Here is a 15,428-nt window from a genome sequence, read left to right on the forward strand (position 1 = left end):
CGGGGTCGTCGGGGCGGGGCCACGGCCGTGGGGCCACCGGATCCGGGCTAGAGCGCCGGCCGGCCGCCGGGGCGAGCGCCGCCGGGCGTGGGCGCGGCTCGCGCGGGCGCTGGGCCACCGGTGCCGGCGCCGCGTGGTCGCCGGGACTGGGCGGCAGAGCAGCGAGGCGCGGGAGAGGCGCGGGCGCGGCGGGCGCGGCGGAGCGCGAGGGCGGCGGCGGCGGCTGTGGACAGCAGGCGCGGGGTCGGTCTGCTGGAATAGAATATGGTTGGGACGGGCCGGCCTTTTTAGTCATGCGCCTTTGCCGGGTGCCAGGTGACGACGACACCCGACAAAGAATTTTTTTTATTTTTTATTTTAATTTCTTTGCCGGGTGCCACGCCGTTAGGCACCCGGCAAAGAATTTTTTTAATTTTTTTTTAATTTCTTTTTAAATTTCTTTGCCGGGTGCCCCATGACCCGGCACCCGGCAAAGGCTTCTTTGTCGGGTGCCCTGGGTGGCACCTGGCAAATTATTATTATTTTTTTGTTTTTTTGACCCCATTTTTTTTGTGGGGACTTGCTACAGTAAATATATCCCTGTTTCGAAATTTGGGACAATTATGAGTTCTTTAACAATATTTCCTTAATTTTTTCCGTTGCATTGAATTTTTTTGACTATTCCAAATTTGAACTGCAGGTACATGAAATAATGGAATTTCGTCATTCAAAAAATAGTATTCATGATATTTAGGCTATGTTGAGGCCGTATGCAGGAAGTGGCATGAAATGTCGCGCATCATGTTGTCGTAACATGATGATGTACTCGCGGGGGAAGTTTATTTAAATTATATAAAATCCAAACGATGTCCGAAAATCACGAAACTTGTCGATGTGTCTTGTTATCACATGTGGAGGCCCTGGTTAAAAATTGAGAAAGTTTCGAGCAAGTTGCAACGTCGGCTGCCTAAAACCCAGACATCTCCACACGTGATCACATGTGATAACAAGACACATCGACAAGTTTCGTGATTTTCGGACATCGTTTGGATTTTATATAATTTAAATAAACTTCCCCCCGCGAGTACATCGTCATGTTACGACAACATGATGCGCGACATTTCATGCCACTTCCTGCATACGGCCTCAACATAGCCTAAATATCATGAATACTATTTTTTGAATGACGAAATTCCATTTTTTCATGTACCTGCAGTTCAAATTTGGAATAGTCGAAAAAATTCAATGCAACGGAAAAAATTAAGGAAATATTGTTAAAGAACTCATAATTGTCCCAAATTTTAAAACAGGGATATATTTACTGTAGCAAGTCCCCACAAAAAAAATGGGGTCAAAAAAACAAAAAAATAATAATAATTTGCCGGGTGCCACCCAGGGCACCCGGCAAAGAAGCCTTTGCCGGGTGCCAGATCATGGGGCACCCGGCAAAGAAATTTAAAAAGAAATTTAAAAAAAATTAAAAAAAATCTTTGCCGGGTGCCTAACAGCGTGGCACCCGGCAAAGGCTGACGGCCGCTGGCCGCCGTCAAGCCGGCCACCTTTGCCGGCGGCCATATTTTGCCGAGTGGCCGGCACCCAGCAAAGACCAATTTTTGCCGACGGCTAGAATTTGCCGAGTGCCCGGCTCCCGGCAAAGGCTGATTTGCCGGAGGCGTTTCTTTGCCGGGTGTCTCCAGGCCTGGCACCCGTCAAAGAATTCCTTTGCCGGGTGCCCGATAAAAAGCACCCGGCAAATTTTTTTGCTCCCGGCAAATCAGCCGTTTCCTGTAGTGCACTCCGCACTCCCACCCACGTATCACCGTCAAGCTGCCGCCGGTGGCTTCCACCTTCACATCACCGGCACCTTGCTGCCATCCGCACTACACGCACATTCACTAGCACACAGATAAAATAGGCACATGTCGCTGGCCGGTGTGAGGGGACTGACATGAGGAAAATCAAGTCGACTAGCCATGGCGTTTGGCCACAGCCATAGAAAAAAGCACGGGCGGCCACAAGAGTGATTCTTGGACTTTTTGGGCTGCACCGACCCTAAATCCATCTGGAAGTACTATTATACCTTTTCAATTTAATCACAAGCTAGTTCTTGGCCCACGTATTTTTGGTTCTAGCCCACACATCTTAAGTTCCTCCTAGATGGTTCCTACTATTTTTAAACAATCAGATCTAGTGAAACGAAGAGCTATCATTATTTCCAAGCGCCGTATTTTGCAAACATTTATGAAACGGACATCAGTGATGGCTAATTAATTGAGAATGGTAGATACAAAATATGTGAGAATTAATTGTCTTGGTATTCTAAGAACAACATCAAAGAAATAATCTATTGGGATTAGCCTTAGTATCTCGAGAATGTAGATTTACATGGCGTCTCCAATAATAGATCGAGTCAAGAACATCATTGTTACATATAAGGTACCTCCTGATCCAATGATTCATTTCCTAACACAATTATTTACAAAGTCACTATCCAGGAATCAAAGTTTAAAATTAAACCACCTGCTCTCTTGTCCTACTAAACATCATCTTGCATTCCGGTCCGCACCAGCTCGTGCTCCAGTAATGGAGTCAAGTAGTGCTATCTCTAAGACTGTCATTGTTATATATATGTAAGGTACCTCCTCGAATGATTCATTCCTAACACAATTTACAAAGTCACTATCCAGGAAGCAAAGTTTGAAATTAAACCACCTGCTCCCTTGTCCTACTCAACATCATCTTGCATTCGGGTCCTCACCAGCTCGTCAAAAGATAAGCATTCTCTGACTCAGCTGCGAAGTTGCCCATCCTTGAAGCTTCCTTGCTTAATTCTTCCTTCCGCTCACGTCAATAGATGGGGGCATTGCAGATTCACCCTAACATGCACTACTGCGTCTGCAACTCCTCTCCATGGTTACCACGCACTCGTGAGTCGTGATACATTAACGCCCACGAACAGTGACCATCCATCAATTTGCCACTGACACCTCTGATGCCGGCTTCACGGGGGCAGCGATGATGCAACTCCGACGATCTCCAGGTCCTGTTCCTGTCCTCAACGTGTGGTCCTTCATATAGGCATTTTGTCCTTCTGGAGGTTTCTGTAATTGTTCCTCGTGACTGTAATACCTGTGTGAGTTAGCTCGTCTTAGTCTGAAATGGGACTTGGATCGCCCTTGCATTTGGTCTGATTCTCTCCCTGGCCTTTTATAATCTCTTTAATAGACCGTGATCCCATGGTGAAATAAGAGTGATGACCTTTAAGTTTTTTTATTAAAAAAGACATGCACGAAGCCACAAAATGATGAAGGGGTGATGCCGATTATTGAAGTAAAGCAATCACAATTGCTAAGAGCAAACCAAACTACAGAGCCAAGTGCTTTGCTATAAATAAGTTGTAAGACCAAAGCTATATATACAATAGTTGTTTTCTATTTGTCTGCAAAAGACTTTTTTTATTATTATGTAATACTACCTCCGTGGCGCACACGTATATCAAGATTTAAACTTTAAAAACTTTGACAAATAATTAGACTAATAATTTTTAACTATTATAATATAAATTTTATATGGTTAGATTTGTAAGGAATTATACTATCCAATGATTATAAGTTTATAAGCATAAATAATTTAATATAAATCAAATGAATGGTCAAATGTAATTTAGGAGACCGTGTCATTCTAACTTGCACCAGATAAAATGGAACGGAGGGAGTACTACATTTTAACCATGTCTTACATTCTCTTTTCTATTCATCCACATCACATCCACTCGCTATTTGGACCCATCACTACATAAGCCCGTTTTCATCTTATTACTTTCATGAGAGCCAAGCTCTTCTCTCTTCTCTCTTCTTTCCTCCACATCTGTAAAATGATGACTAGCTTGGCTATAAGTCAATTACTAAACTTACTGTAATCAAAGGAAAATTGAAGATCAAGAACCAGTCAATAGCCCCATGATTTACGTTTGAAGGATTGGGTAGGAGAGAGAGAGAGAGAGAGAGAGAGAGAGAGAGAGAGAGAGAGAGAGAAACAAGGAAGAAATTAACAATACATGACAGAGTCACGCTTTACATGGACTCCTCCAATGGTTCATTTCTTAACACGCTTTACAAAGTCACTATCCACGAATCAAAGTTTAAAATTAAACCACCTGCTCCCTTGTCACACTCAACGTCTTCGCTTCCGGTCCGCACCAGCTCGTCAAAAGATAAGCATTGTAACTCTGCTAACGAAGTTGCCCATCCTTGAAGCTGCTCCAATAAATGAGCAGTGAGCCTCTAATCGTTCTCCTCACATAGCATCTTGCCATTTGTTGCCCTGCACTCAACTGGCCAACTAGCATGTAGTACCAAGCAAGCAATAGCAACGGAGCAAGAGTGGGTATGACCAAGGACGATCGAGCTGAGCATGGAGCTCGCCTTGGGGGCTATGGCCGGCTTGGCCCCCAAGCTGGGCGAGCTGCTCCTGGCGAGTCCCTCTCCAAGGAGCTTTTGATGATGAAAGCCTCCCTGAAGGACTCATCTCAGGTTCCACCGGAGCAGCTCAGTGAGGTGGACAAGCTCTGGGCACGGCAGGTCCGGGAGCTGTCGTACGACATGGAGGACGTTGTCGACGACTTCACACTGCGTGTGGCTGATGGTGTCAAGTCTGCAGCCACCACAACCGATGCCAAAGTCTTCAAGAAGATCCTTGGCAAGGCCACCGCTGCGGTGAAGAAGGTCAAGCATCGCCATCAGATCTCTGACAAGATTAAAGACATCAAGAAACTCTCCAACGAGCTGGCTGAGCTCTGTGCCAAGTACACAGTTAGAGGCGCAGGAGCTGATCTTGCCACGAGCAACGGCGTCGACCCCGTGTCATCAATCTATACAAGAAAGAGTCAGATGTGGTTGGTATCGAGGAGTCAAGGGACAAAGTCATCAAGATGCTGTCTATAGAAGATGATGCTCATGGTCATGCGTCTGAGCAGAGCCTGAAGATAGTGTCTATAGTCGAGGTGGGAGGATTGGGTAAGACTACTCTAGCCAAAATAGTGCATGATATGCTTAAGAAACAATTCGGCTGTTCTGCTTTTATTTCCGTTGGTAGGACTCTTAATCTGACTAGGACATTTGAGAAGATGTTAGTGGAACTCGATAAGAAGTATAAGCAAGTTGACATGGCCAGATGGGATATAGAGCAATTTGGAAACGAACTGCATGAATTTTTAGAACAAAAGAGGTATGTCCATGTCATTCTTTGTTCAGTTCAGCTCAACTGTTTTTGTTCACTAGTAGAGTGTGGGCGGTTTGTACATTCCTATTTTACACCAAGCCCTAGGCCTAGGCATTCAGTGAAATCGATTACGAACAATAATTTCAATTTCAGTGAAATGTTAATCGAATTTGCTGCCAAACATTTAGAATAATCTATGGAATTTCCAAAATTAATAGATTGGATCTTTAAGTTATTGCACAAATTAAAATTAATTAACAAATACTCCTCTCCCTTGGAGCGGGTTGCAGTTTTTCCTTACTATAGAACCATGTTCATGTTGTCTTGCGTCTGGTTTATATGGATACTCTATACAGACTTAATTTGCCAAATTATTCATAGCTCTACATTCATGTTGTTGGGACATGGTTATGAGCCGCGGAGGCCAGGAACCGGAGCAGTAACGAGAGCTGACGGTCAACAAATTTTGTGGATGATGTGCAGGGAAAGAAGACGGCAACCTCCGCCTGATCGGCCGACCGGGGCGGAGGACCAGAGGCTGCGACGAAGGGGCCCGGCGGAGGTCCGAGGCGGAGGCTCTGGCGACTGGACCGAAGGCGCCCGGAGGTCGTCGGTGGTGAAGGCTCTGGCGGCATCCGCGAAGGCTGCGGAGAGCCGGCGCGCAAATACGGGCAAAGGCCGCCCTAGACGAAGGCTCAGAGGGTCAAGGAACTTCCTGAAGGGCGGCAGTGCCGGGCCATAGACCGCAGACGGACTCACGGTTGCGGCCCATCAAGAAAAGGCGGTCGGAGAAGAAGGCACCCAAATTACCCTTAGCGGTTTGTGTTAATGTAGGGATATTCCGAGGATGTACTGTAACTGTCAAAAGGCATAATTATAAAGAGTAACCTTAGCAGCAATGCCCTATAAAAGGGGAACCCAAACTCTGTACAAGGGGAGGTTGGTGAATACATTAATGAAACCCTAATTGAGCCCAGGCCTACCTTCCATCTCACATACCTTCGCCCATAGCACCCGGCTGGGCGAAGGTATTTCGTACCCCACTTGCTGGAAACCCCTAGTTTTCCAACATTGGCGCCCACCGCGTGTTGGTCAAGCAAGACCCACGATGGCAAGAAAAGGAGCAGCCTCAGCCAGGGTTCCTGCAAAGACCTCGACGAGAGGGCGACCCAGACGTAACGCCCGCAACACTTACGCCACAGCCTAAGAAGATCAAGCTGAAGAACAGAACGCGGTCGAAGACCAGCCTCCGGTATTCGAGGAGCAGCAAGCCCCAAGTGCCACTCTGGAGCAAGAACGTCAACAGTTGCAGGCCCAGTTGCAGAGCATGCAACAAGAAAGAGATAGGGTCGCAGCAGCCTTCGCCGCGAGCCAACGAGTAGCCCAAGCATCAGCCCAGGTAGCCGAAATCAGGTAGCAGCTAGTCGTATTATAGGCTGAAATACAAAGCATACAACCTTCTCAACCCGACTTCAACACCGCCAACCAACCTCACTCAGCAAACCAAAGCCAACCCAACCCCCCGCCACGTTCCATAGCACAACCAACCTTCGGCACACCCTACACTTCACCACAAACCCACAGAACCATCAATCCTAAATCACCACTATTCGAAGGCATCCAGAGCTCACCCTGGCCCCCCTCTTACAAACCCATCACCCTGCCCAAGTTCGATGGAAGATCAGACCCACGATAATTTATCATGAGCTTTGAGGCAGCGGTAGCCTCCGCTGGTGGAAATGAAGCAGTGCTGGCCAAGTCCTTCGTCATCGCAGCAAAAGGTGACGCGCTAGCACGACATTCAATGCTAAGGCCAAGTTCTATCTATTCATGGGGAGACCTCTACGACAAAATCTTAGCAAATTTCAAGGGTTTCACAAGTGAATCCTTGACTTCCATGGACCTGTTTCAATGCAAGCAGAGTCAAGGAGAAGCCCTAAAGGACTACTTCTAGAAATTAGTGCAAATAAAGGCAAAGGCACCAAATGTCCCAGAGGACGCTGCTATAGAGGCGGCAATCAAAGGCCTTCGCATAGGTCCATTTGTAGCTCATCTAGCCAGGGAAAAGCCCCGGACCATCGAAGACCTCTACAACAAATTTGAGAAGTATTGTAGATTTGGCAATGACCTCCGTAGAAGACTAGAAGAACAAAAGCAAAGGAAGTAGTTCCAGAGCAAAAACAGAAACACCCAGAAGGGTAGCAGAAACCTAGGCCAGCCGCAAGTGCAGCAAGCGCAAAACCAGCAAGTTTTCAACATAGAACAACAGGGAAGCAGCCAGTAGGGGCAACAACCAGCGAAGGCAGGCCAAAACAACACAGCCCTAAGATAATCTGAAGGCAAGGGAAATAGCCAAGGGAGGAATTAGAACAGAAACCAAAATCAAAGGCAGCGAAGGCAGTATTGTTTCTTTCACGGAGAAAACAAAAGGCACATAACCAGGGACTGCCCAGACGCCAAGGAGACCTAAGAAAGGATCAAGAGCAGAGCAAACCCATAGCCTCCACCTCAATACCCCCTAGAGAGGTGAACCATACCTTCGCAACATCTCAACAACAATATTGCCCAATATACCCAAGACTAAACTCCACTCAAATTCACCCGTCCACTTTAGCCACTGCCTACTATCCAAACTTCCTACCTGCATGGAGACTAGATACCCAACAATAGGGGCCGATTAATAACCAACGGGCGGAGGCCAACCTCACTTACATAAACCCAAGGCCTCCGCACATAACATTCATTGAGACCAACCAGCCATCCCAAATACATAATAGACAGCTAAAGGTATTGCCTCCGCCACCAGCAACACAGCTCGCAACACCCAAAAATGAACCTAACCTAGAGAACCAGCTCAACCCACATACGCCCCTTCCAACCATTGGCATGATACTACCTATAGCCGGAGGCTCCTCTATGGAATTCCATACTAAGAAACATAAGAAGGATCACCTTAGGTTGGTCAACAACATAGAAGTTCAAGGCCCAGTGCGTTACACAGATTGGTCGAAGATGCCAATCACCTTTTCAGAACAAGATTTGCAGCTGGAGAGCTACCCTCACACCAACACCTTGGTAATCAAGGCCAACATTGCTGGATGGCAAATCAATAGGGTTCTCATAGATTCCAAAAGCTCTATAGATATAATCTTCGTAAACACCTTTGACCAGATGAAGCTGAGCAGGAGTCAGTTGCAGCCTTTGGACTCTCCACTAATTAGCTTTGGAGGCAAGAGGATAGATGCATTAGAAAAAATATCCCTCCCTGTCTCCCTCGAAGGTCAAGAAAACGCAAGAACAGAATATGTAACATTCATCGTAGTAGATCTCTACTACCCCTACAATGCCATCTTTGGAAGAGGGTTTGCAAACAAATTCAACACAGCCATTCATATGGGTTATCTATGTATGAAAATGCCTGCCTTACACGGAATCATCATAGTTCACGGTAGCCAGAAGGAAGCAAGAAACATAGAAAGAGCCATCTACAAATCTCAACGTAGCATCAATTCCGTCGAAGCAACTAGAGCTAATTCAACAGAGCCTCTAGACATGCCGAAAGGGAAAACAAATCTTAAGGAACAAGAAAAAACAAAGACAGTCCCACTCGAAGATGCAGTCCCAAACAGGAAAGTCACAATCAGAGACAACCTGTCAGTAGAAGAGGAAGCAGAGCTCTTAGAAACCTTAGCCAGAAACAAAGACGTCTTCGCCTGGTCAGCCTCCGACCTAAAAGGGGTCAGCAGGGACACTGTACAACACTCCCTTGATATCAACCCCACAATAAAACCAAAGAAGCAGCGACAAAGGAAAATGTTAGAGGAGAGAATTCTAGCAGCAAAAGCCAAAGTTCAGAGGTTGTTAAACACAAACGTTATCAAAAAGGTCAAGTACCCAGAATGGCTAGTGAATGTAGTACTGGTGCCAAAGAAAAATGTAAAGATGAGAATGTGCATATATTTCATAGATCTAAACAAAGCTTGCAAGAAAGATCCATTCCCACTGCCAAGAATAGACACCTCCATTGAAAAAGCAGCAGGATGCAAGTGTTTCTCTCTCCTGGATTGCTTCTTAGGATACCACTAGATCTGGCTCAAAAAAATATGAGGAGAAAACAAGCTTCACTACCCCCTTCAGAACTTATTGTTACACAAGAATGCCTGAGGGACTGAAAAACACTGGGCCACCCTTCGCTAGGATGATGAAGGCAGTCCTCGGCCCTTAGATGCAGAAAAACATCATAGTTTATGTTGATGATATTGTGGTGTTGAGCAAGAACGAAGGAGACCATGTAGCAGACTTAAAGGAAACCTTCACCAACCTAAGAGGAGCCAGGCTGAAACTCAACCCAGAAAAGTGTGTCTTTGGTGCAAGCAGAGGCAAAGTGCTCGGGTACATCATAGGGACTAAAGGCATAAAAGCCAACCTAGATGAAACAAAGGCCATAATTTCAATGGTGGAACCATCAACCAAGAAGGAAGTCCAAAAACTCACTGAAAGAATAGCAACACTAAACAGATTCATCTCAAAGCCAGCAGAACGCAGCCTCCCTTTCTTCAAAGCCTTAAGAGGCAGAGATAAAGTAGAATGGGGGCCAGAATAATCAAAGGCTTTCTAGCAGCTCAAAAATATTTGACCACCAAGCTCATGGTAACAGTGCTGGATCCGAAAGCACCATTGCTGTTATATGTTGCAGCCTCCAACCATGCGGTCAGTGGGGTGCTTGTCCAAGAAAAAGAAGAGTAGAAGATCATTCAGCAACCGGTCTACTACATCTCAGAAGTCCTATCAGGAGCAAAGCTGAACTACACAAAGATTGAAAAAGTAGCATATTCGGTGCTGATCTCCTCAAGAAAATTGAAGCTCTATTTCCAAGCACATGAATTCATAGTACCATCTTTGCAACCGCTAGGGGACATAATTTGCAACAAAGAAGCCTCTGGAATAATAGGGAAATGGGCAACGGAGCTATCCCAGTTCGAGATCAATTATACATCAAGAACAACAATTAAGTCGCAGGCATTGGTAGATTTTATGACAGACAGGACACCTTCGGCTCAACAACCCCTGCAGCCCTAGCCCCAAATCTAGACACACTACATAGATGAGGCTTGGGGACATCTAGGTGCTGGAGCCTTCACCATTTTGATAGCACCATCTGGCATCCGCACGAAGTACGCAGCAAGGTTGGAATTCAAAGCAACAAACAATATAGTAGAATACGAAGGTTTGGTACTGGGCCTCAACAAGGCAAAGGCATTAGGAGCAAGAACACTGCTAGCAAAAATAGACTCCCAAGTTGTAGCAAGACAAGTTGAAAACAATACATGGCACGGGAACCAGAACTAACCAAGTACCTGGCTGTAGTAAGGGCTCTCAAGCGGAGGTTCTAGGGATTCACCTTGCAGTACATACCAAGAGAAGAAAATGCTGAAGCAGATGAACTAGTGAAGGTGGCAGCAAACAACTTTCCCATACCAAATGAAGCCTTTTATCAAGTACTGCGATTACCAGCAACACAGGCCACGATGAAGGCATTCAAAACAATCTTAGTCACTGAGTCTAAAGACTGGAGGTAATTGATCATTGATTGCATCAACAACGTGCATCACACAGAGGACAAAGTGAGCACAGCTAGAATGGCAGCAAGAGCAAGAAACTATACACTGGTAGAAGAAACACTATACAAAAAGGCGTTGTCCAACCGCTGCTCAAGTGCATATCTCAAAGTGAAGGCAAAAATCTCCTACAAGAAATTCACTCAGGTTCTTGTGGCTCACATATCGGTCTGAGGGCACTATCTGCGAAGGCCATCAGGCAAGGATTCTATTGGCCTACCCACATTAAGGATGCATAAGAGATTGTCAAGACATGCCAAGCATGCTAGAGCACCTCCCCACACCAGTTAAAACCTTCGGCTGCTGCACTCTCATCCCACCCACTTGGCCCCTCCAAAGATGGGGGATGGACCTGGTTGGGCCACTACCACCAACGCAAGGGGGAACAAGTTTGCAGTAGTAGCCATAGAATATTTTACAAGGTGGGTCGAGGCCAAGCCACTTGCCAAAATTACATCAGAAACAGTAAAAAAGTTCTTCTGGTGGAACATAATCTGCAGAGTTGGAGTACCAAGAACCCTAACAGTTGACAATGGAAAATAGTTCGACTCGGACAACTTTAAAGAATTTTGTAAAAGTATAGGTACCAAGGTTGCCTTCGCCTCAGTTTACCACATGGAATCAAACGACGTAGTAGAAAGGGCTAACAGGGTGATATTCTCGATAATAGCTAAAACTTTATTCAACATTCGCAAAGGCAAATGGGTAGAGGAAATGCCGAAGGTAGTGTGGTCCCATAACACTAGAGCCTCTAGAGCAACAGGTTTCACACCATTCAAACTCTTGTATGATGAAGAAGCAATGCTGCCTGAAGAAGCCAGGCATCTAAGCCTCCGTGTCATAAAGCAGGCACTCACAAAAGATGAAGAGTACTCCAAAGAAACAATTGAGGGTACAAGACTGGAAGCAGTTGAAAACATTCAAAATATCAACACCAAACTAGAAAATGGAGAGACGGCAAAGTGATCAGGAAAAGCATACAAGATGGCGACCTAGTCATCAGAAGAAGACCTAATGCTAAAAATGTTGGAAAGCTCCAACCAAAATGGGAAGGCCCTTACTTGGCGAAGGCCGCCAGAAGACCCGGTCATTCCACCTGACCGACGGCGAAGGCAAGAAAACAATGCACACCTAGAACATCGACAGTTTGCATAGGGTTTACATCTAACTATAAAAAGGTGGCCTCCGCGGAACTATAAGCGAAGGTCACCAAGTTTTTTATTTTTCACATTTTTACTTTTCATGCAAAAGGGCTTGCACTCTTTTCCTCAAAAAAGGGGCTCCTAGCGGAGGTGAGTTTTTAATGAGGCAAGTTCCTTGTAAAAACCTCTAAAATATAAAGAGGAATCCCCCAAAAAGAAAACAAAACAACACAAAAGGCGAAGGTCGAAAGTGGCTAGCAACGCAGCCACAATATTCGACGACAGAATTACAACAGAAGACCCTCCAAGGCTTTAGACGAGGGCTCTAAAGCATGGAACGACCTCCTCGGCTAAATTAGCCAGCAACCTTGACAAAGACCTGTCCATACTCTGGCTTTAGGGATTTATCAGACTGGCCAAAAAGGCCAAAACTAACCCGACAAAGACCTACCCTTGGCGTAGGCATCGGAGAGAGGCTTATCGCCAACAAGCTTCAGTTAATCGCCAAAATTAATAGCCAAAGTACAATAATAGTAAAGACCAGAGGATACGCCAGGTATAGGGAAATCTCAACTTTAAAACATATCCAAGCAATAAATACTGGCCAAACACCAAGAGTTATTAAAAACATACAATCGGCAGGCTATAAAGCTCGCCACCCCGCCACCACAATAGATCCAGTCAGTGCATTTCCATGCCACTTCCCCAGAAGAGATCCAGAGGGGAAACCAACTAGCCAAAAGATAGCACACTATAGAGACAACATAGAGAAAAGATGGAGTCCGGAGTTTCTTTAAGAACGAGGGACCAAGAGGTTTCACGTGAAGACTCGTAAATCCTACAGCTCGCGTTGCCCAGCGAAGGCCACATTCAGGTTGTACACATTGTCCAACTGATGTCGTAAAGCCTTCGCATGGCCCGGAGTAAGAAAAGTTGGCATCAGTCAGTCAGTGTTAGAGGTTGCGGGAGGGTATTGCACGAAGGCTCGTAACACCCCCCGCACCCGAAGGCAAAAGCAACCCGACATCAACCATGTTCAATGGGAGCACAGCTGCTCCAGCATAGCCGAAGGCAAAAGAAAGAAAATCTAGGCGCAAGCGGGGCCAGTGTCCAAGAAATGCTTCTTCGACCTCTGTTGCTTGCCCAAATTTCTCTGTAGCATCTTGAGAATCAGCAAAAATTAAAGCTAGCATCTCCGATGAATGCTGGAATTGTGCCAAAGCCTTCGCAGCATCAGCAAGATCAAACAGGTGCACCTAAGTTCCTTCGCTACGATGTGCCAGAGCCTCCACAAGACGCCCAACATCAAAAACCAACCCCCTAGATCCTTCATGCTAAAGCACATACTCGTATTCAACGTCGGTCAGAAAAGAAAGAAGCGAAGGCGAGAAGAGAAATCAAGGCGCAAGAAAATGTAACCCTTTGGCTTGCTCAAAAATCTTAATAAGAACACCTTGTAAGAAGAAATACGCAGTTAAGCAACCAAAGGAAAGTTTATTACAAAACATATACAATTACAACAGTAGCGCATTACAAGCGCAATTGTACAAAAGCCCGAAGGCAGCAACATAAAAAGAGAGGGTGCTAAGTCCTCCCAAATAACAAGTACAAAGATGTGAAGGCCAACCAAACAAGTTAACAAAAAACTAAGGACGACGTCCTCGCCAAGCCAGGGATCTGGTAAACTCTGCATGCTCATTGTCAATATCATATTTCACAAAGGTAAACATATCGTGAACAGAACGGTGGGAAAAAGTTTCCCGCCAATATTGCCATAATTCACCATTTACATAAATACCATCCCGGTACATAGTAACAGGGGGCACGTCCTGCACAGTCCTAGCGAAGGAGACCTACGCAGGACAAGTTAACAATTTAGGCCTAAACATACACAACTATGGCGCATCGCCTTTGACTAAACCTAAAAGAAAACTAAAACCTACACTACACCTTTGGATCAGCAGGAGCAGTCATGGGCTCTCGGAGAGGGAGCTTTTGGAGCCAGCGCCTCCATAGCCGACGAAGATCGCGCACCAGCAGCTCCACATGCAGCCTCCTTCTTTAGCAACTCCTACAAAAAATAACACCAAGATTCAAAGACAGCGAGCAAGAAGTAAAAAACTGAAGACAAAAAACAAACAAATTATAAACAAAAAAACTAACCTCGGCTCGGCATGCCTCTGCCATGGAGCGAGCCTCCGCCCAACCAAACCTCACCTAGAACGACTTCATGAAATGGCGGCCCGACCTCAGGATATTGTGTGAGGTCGTTCCGACGTCGGCTGGGCCCGCAAGATCCCTCTCCTTCACACCCCTCATGTGCGGGCAGCCATCTTGCGCTAACATCTTGGAAAGATTTGTGGCAGAGACCAAAGCTCCAAAATCCACAGCATCTCCAAAAAAGTCAGGGAGCTTCGTGAAGTTGGCCTTCAACCAGGAGAAGATGCTGAAGGCCGAAGGCTCCGAAGGCAACGGCGGCGTGGAGCCTCCGAAAACAAAAATAATGCAGAAGCGAAAAGCAAGACATGAAAAGTAACCTTCGCCGCCATCCAAGCCAGCACCAGATGGATGAGGAGTTGGACCCCCAAGCGGAGGCCTCGGAGGGGCTCCCAAGCCAATCCGGGCGAGGTTCGTGCCCGAAGGGTCGGCAGGGTTTCCATTAGCTTGCCCAAGGGCCTCCGTCAATCCCCCTAGAGGAATAAAAACAAGTCCCCATAAAATAAGAAATCTTAAGTACTAAAGCGAAAGCAAAGCTAAAAGGTAAATTACTAAGACCGACTCAGGACGCTGCCCGAGCATCCAGCACCCTCGGTGGGATGACCGGTGGCCTCAAACCCCACGCCCTGAGGTGAAGCAACTAGAGAGCTCGCCTTTGCCTCGTCCTCGGACACCTCGTTGAGACCGGTCGTAGGCCGGCGAAGGCCAGTGCCAGTGGCCTCCCTCTCTCTAGGCAGAGAAGCATCGCCATCACCAGCACCATCGCCCTCAGAGCCAGAACTCTCATCACCCAGAATGCCGGGTATAGGCGCCACGGCAGAGGGTTCAACAACAAAGACGCTGTGCATACCTTGGAGCATGGTATCCACCAAATCATCGTCACCAAGATCCAAGGAGGCAGTAGAGCACTCACCTACTGTTCTAGCAGCAGCGGAGCCAGAGCCTCCGCCAATGTTCTTAGCAACCTCCTCATCATCATTGGCGGAGGCAGCCGTGGATGCATCGGCAGAGGCAGTAGCTGAAGCAGCCTAGGTCTTCTGCCTCTTGATAATAACCTTGGGTGTGGTAGCAACCTTCCTCTTTCTCGCCTCCACCATGGCAGTTGTATTCTTGGCAATGGCCTTCCTTGATTTGTCCTCGATGGACTTATCCACCTTTGCAGGAACATCATGTTCCTCGTGGTAGATCCCATATTCTTCAAAGACCCTATTAAGCCAGGGCATCGTCCCAGCGATGGCCCAACACGCTAGAT

The 15,428-nt window shown here is 46.5% G+C and overlaps 1 pseudogene; it reads left to right on the plus strand.

Moving 5' to 3' along the window:
• Window positions 1-4,232: 4,232 nt before the first annotated feature.
• The window catches only part of LOC136503041 (disease resistance protein RGA5-like), a 34,785-nt pseudogene continuing 23,589 nt past the window's right edge, over window positions 4,233-15,428 (plus strand).

Source organism: Miscanthus floridulus, chromosome 14 (genome assembly GCF_019320115.1).
Source record: "Miscanthus floridulus cultivar M001 chromosome 14, ASM1932011v1, whole genome shotgun sequence".
NCBI lineage: Eukaryota > Viridiplantae > Streptophyta > Magnoliopsida > Poales > Poaceae > Miscanthus > Miscanthus floridulus.